We start from the raw sequence: 4,991 nt of genomic DNA on the forward strand, positions 1-4,991 counted from the left end.
TTGAGCTGTCCTCTCAGGTTAGGCTGTCCTCTCAGGTTAAGCTGTCCTCTCAAGTTGAGCTGTCCCCACAGTCTGTGCTGTCCCCGCAATCTGTGCTGTCCCCGCAAGCTGTGCTGTCCCCGCAAGCTGTGCTGTCCTTGCAAGCTGTGCTGTCCCCGCAAGCTGAGCTGTCCTCGCAAGCTGAGCTGTCCTCGCAAGCTGCGCTGTATTCACAAGCTGTGCCATCCTCGCATGCTGTGTTGTCCTCGCATGCTGTGTTGTCCTCGCAATCTGTGCTGTCCTCGCAACCTGTGCTGTCCTCGCAAGATGTGATGTCCTCGCAAGGTGTGCTGTTCTCGCAAGCCGTCCTGTCCTCCCAAGCCGTGCTGTCCTCGCAAGCCGTGCTGTCCTCAGACTCCTTACTCTCCACGCAAGCTGTGCTGTCCTCGCAAGCCGTGCTGTCCTCGCAAGCTTTGCTGTCCTCGCAAGCTTTGCTGTCCTCGCAAGCTTTCCTGTCGATGCAAGTTGAGCTGTCCTCGCAAGTTGTGTTGTCCTCTCAAGTTGAGCTGTCCTCTCAAGTTGAGCTGTCCTCTCCAGTTTGACTGTCCTCTCAAGTTGAGCTGTCCTCTTTGGTTGAGGTGTCCTCTCAGGTGAGCTTTCCTCTCAAGTTGAGCTGTCCTCTCACGTTGAGCTGCCCTCTCAAGTTGAGCTGTCCACACAAGCTGTGATGTCCTCACAAGCTGTGCTGTCCTCGCAAAGTGTGCTGTCCTCGCAAGTTGTGCTGTCCTCGCCAGCTGTGCTGTCCTCGCCAGCTGTGCTGTCCTCTCAAGCTGTGCTGTCCTCTCAAGCTGTGCTGTCCTCGCAAGCTGTGCTGTCCTCGCAAGCTATGCTGTCCTCGAAGCTATGCTGTAATCGCAAGCCGTGGTGTCCTCACAAGCCATGCTGTCCTCGCAAGCTGTGCTGTCCTTGCAAGCTTTCCTGTCCTCACAAGTTGTGCTTTCCTCTCAAGTAGTGCTGTCCTCTCAAGTTGAGCTTTCCTCTCATATTGACCTGTATTCTCAAGTTGAGGTGTCCTCTCAAGTTGAGGTGTCCTCTCAAGTTGAGGTGTCCTCTCAAGTTGAGCTGTCCTCTCAAGTTGAGCTGTCCTCTCAAGTTGAGCTGTCCTCTGAAGTTGAGCTGTCCTCTCAAGTTGAGCTGTCCTCTCAAGTTGAGCAGTCCACACTTTGAGCTGTCCTCTCAGGTTGAGCTGTTCTCTCAAGTTGAACTGTCCTCTCAAGTTGAGCTGTCCTCGCTAGCTGTGCTGTCCTCGCATGCTGTGCTGTCCTCCCAAGCCGTGCTGTCCTCGCAAGCCGTGCTGTCCTCGCAAGCCGTGCTGTCCTCGGACGCCATACTGTCCACACAAACCGTGCTGTCCTCGCAAGCCGTGCTGTCCTCGCAAGCTTTGCTGTCCTCGCAAGCTTTGCTGTCCTCACAAGCTTTGCTGTCCACGCAAGTTGTGCTGTCCTCGCAAGTTGTGGTGTCCTCTCAAGTTGACCTGTCCACTCAAGTTGAGCTGACTTCACCAGTTGGACTGTCCTCTCAAGTTGAGCTGTCCTCTCAGGTTGAGGTGTCCTCTCATTTGAGCTTTCCTCTCAAGTTGAGCTGTCCTCTCTAGCTGAGCTGCCCTCTCAAGTTGAGCTGCCCTCTCAAGTTGAGCTGCCCTCTCAAGTTGAGCTGTCTTCTCAAGTTGAGCTGTCCTCTCAAGTTGAGCTGTCATCTCAAGTTGAGCTGTCCTCTCAAGTTGCGCTGTCCTCTCTATTTGAGCTGTCCTCTCTAGTTGAGCTGTCCTCTCAGGTTGAGCTTTCCTCTCAGGTTGTGCTGTCCCCTTAAGTTGAGCTGTCCTCGCAATCTGTGCTGTCCCCACAAGGTGTGCTGTCCCCGCAAGATGTGCTGTCCCCGCAAGCTGTGCTGCCCCGCAAGCTCTGCTGTCCCTGCAAGCTGTGCTGTAATTGCAAGTTGTGCTGTCCCCGCATGCTGTGCTGTCCTCGCAAGCTGAGCTGTCCTTGCAAGCTGCGCTGTGCTCGCAAGCTATGCCATCCTTGCATGCTGTGTTGACCTCGCATGCTGTGTTGTCCTCGCAATCTGTGCTGTCCTCGCAACCTGTGCTGTCCTCGAAAGATGTCATGTCCTCGCAAGCCATGCTGTCCTCGCAAGCTGTGCTGTCCTTGCAGACCGTGCTGTCCTTGCAAGCTGTGCTGTCCTTGTAAGCCGTGCTGTCCTCTCAAGCCGTGCTGTCCTCGCAAACTGTGCTGTCCTCGCAAGCTTTGCTGTCCTCGCAAGTTGTGCTTTCCTCTCAAGTAGTGCTGTGCTCTCAAGTTGAGCTTTCCTCTCTAGTTGAGCTGTCCTCTCTAGTTGAGCTGTCCTCTCTAGTTGAGCTGTGCTCTCAAGTTGAGCTGTCCTCTCAAGTTGAGCTGTCCTCTCAAGTTGAGCTGTCCTCTCAAGTTGAGCTGTCCTCTCAAGTTGTGCTGACCTTTCAAGTTGTGCCATCCTCTAAAGTTGAGCTGTCCTCTAAAGTTGAGCTGTCCTCTAAAGTTGAGCTGTCCTCTCAAATTGAGCTGTCCTCTCAAATTGAGCTGTCCTCTCAAGTTGAGCTGTCCTCTCAAGCCGAGCTGTCCTCTAAAGTTGAGCTGTCCTCTCAAGTTAAGCTGTCCTCTCAAGTTGAGCTGTCCTCTCAAGCTGAGCTGTTCTCACAAGCTGTGCTGTCCTCGCAAGCTGTGCTGTCCTCGCAAGGTGTGCTGTCCTCGCAAGGTGTGCTGTCCTCGCAAGCTGTGCTGTCCGCGCAAGCCGTGCTGTCCTCGCAAGCCGTGCTGTCCTCGGACGCCGTACTGTCCACGCAAGCTGAGCTGTCCTCGCAAGGTGTGCTGTCCTCGCAAGCTTTGCTGTCCTCGCAAGCTTTGCTGTCCTCACATGCTTTGCTGTCCATGCAAGTTGTGCAGTCCTCGCAAGTTGTGTTGTCCTCTCAAGTTGAGCTGTCCTCTCAAGTTGAGCTGTCCTCTTCAGTTGGACTGTCCTCTCAAGTTGAGCTGTCCACTCAGGTTGAGGTACCCTCTCAGGTGAGCTTTCCTCTCAAGTTGAGCTCTCCTCTCAAGTTGAGCTGCCCTTTCAATTTGAGCTGCATTCTCAAGTTGACCTGCCCTCTCAAGTTGAGCTGCCCTCTCAAGTTGAGCTGCCCTCTCAAGTTGAGCTGTCCCCTCAAGTTGAGCTGTCCTCTCAAGTTGAGCTGTACCCTCAAGTTGATCTGTCCTCTCAAGTTGATCTGTCCTCTCAAGTTGAGCTGCCTCTCTAGTTGAGCTGTCCTCTCTAGTTGAGCTGTCCTCTCAGGTTGAGCTGTCCTCTCAAGTTGAGCTGTCCTCTCAAGTTGAGCTGTCGTCTCAAGTTGAGCTGTCCTGTCAAGTTGAGCTGTCCTCTCTAGTTGAGCTGTCCTCTCTTGTTGAGCTGTCCTCTCTAATTGAGCTGTCCTCTCAAGTTGAGCTGTCCTCTCAAGTTGAGCTGTCCTCTCAAGTTGAGCTCTCCGCTCAAGTTGAGCTGTCCTCTCAAGTTGAGCTGTCCTCTTAAGTTGAACTGTCCTCTCAAATTGAGCAGCCCTCGCAAGCTGTGATGTCTTCGCAAGCTGTGCTGTCCTCGCAAAGTGTGCTGTCCTCGCAAGTTGTGCTGCCCTCTCAAGCTGTGCTGTCCTCGCAAGCTGTGCTGTCCTCGCCAGGTGTGCTGTCCCCGCAAGCTGTGCTGTCCCCGCAAGCTGTGCTGTCCCCGCAAGCTTTGCTGTCCCCGCTATCTGCGCTGTCACCGCAAGCTGTTTTGTCCTCGCAAGCTGTGCTGTCCCCACAAGCTGTGCTGTCCTCGCAAGCTGTGCTGTCCTCGCAAGCCGTGCTGTCCTCGCAAGCTGTGCTGTCCTCGCAACCTGTGCTGTCCTCGCAACCTGTGCTGTCCTCGCAAGCTGTGCTGTCCTCGCAAGCTGTGCTGTCCTTGCAAGCTGTGCCATCCTCGCAAGCTGTGCGTCCTCGCAAGCTGTGCGTCCTCACAAGCTGTGCCGTCCTCGCAAGCTGTGCTGTCCTCGCAAGCTGTGCTGTCCTCGCAAGCTGTACTGTCCTCGCAAGCAGTGCTGTCATCGCAAGCCTTGCTTTCATCGCAAGCCGTGCTGTCCTCGCCAGCCGTGCTCTCTTCGGAAGCTTTGCTGTCCTCGCATGTTGTGCTTTCCTCTCAAGTAGTGCTGTCCTATCAAGTTGGGCTGTCCTCTCAAGTTGATCTGTCCTCTCAAGTTGAGCTGCCCTCTCAAGTTGTGCTGTCCTCTCAGGTTGTGCTGTCCTCTCAAGTTGAGCTGTCCTCTCTAGTTGAGCTGTCCTCTCAAGTTGAGCTGTCCTCTCAAGTTGAGCTGTCTTCTCAAATTGAGCTGTCCTCTCAAGTTGAGCTGTCGTCTCAAGTTGAGCTGTCCTGTCAAGTTGAGCCGTCCTCTCTAGTTGAGCCGTCCTCTCATGTTGAGCTGTCCTCTCATGTTGAGCTTTCCTCTCAGGTTGAGCTGTCCTTTCAAGTTGAGCTGTCGTCTCAAGTTGAGCTGTAATGTCAAGTTGAGCTGTCCTCTCTAGTTGAGCTCTCCTCTCAGGTTGAGCTGTCCTCGCAAGGTGAGCTGTCCTCGCAAGCTGCGCTGTCCTCGCAAGCTGTGACGTCTTCGCATGCTGTGTCGTCCTCGCATACTATGTTGTCCTCGCAATCTGTGCTGTCCTCGCAACCTGTGCTGTCCTCGCAAAATGTGATGTCCTCGCAAGCCATGCTTTCCTCGCAAGCCGTGCTGTCTTTGCAGGCCGTGCTGTCCTCGCAAGCTGTGCTGTCCTCGCAAGCTGTGCTGACCTCGCAAGTTGAGCTGTCCTCTCAACTTGAGCTGTCCTCTCAAGTTGAGCTGTCCTCTCAAGTTGAGCTGTCCTCTCTAGTTGAGCTGTCCTCTCAAGTTGAGCTGTCCTCTCAAGTTGAGCTGTCCTCTC

Source organism: Schistocerca cancellata, unplaced genomic scaffold (genome assembly GCF_023864275.1).
Source record: "Schistocerca cancellata isolate TAMUIC-IGC-003103 unplaced genomic scaffold, iqSchCanc2.1 HiC_scaffold_1150, whole genome shotgun sequence".
Classification (NCBI taxonomy): domain Eukaryota; kingdom Metazoa; phylum Arthropoda; class Insecta; order Orthoptera; family Acrididae; genus Schistocerca; species Schistocerca cancellata.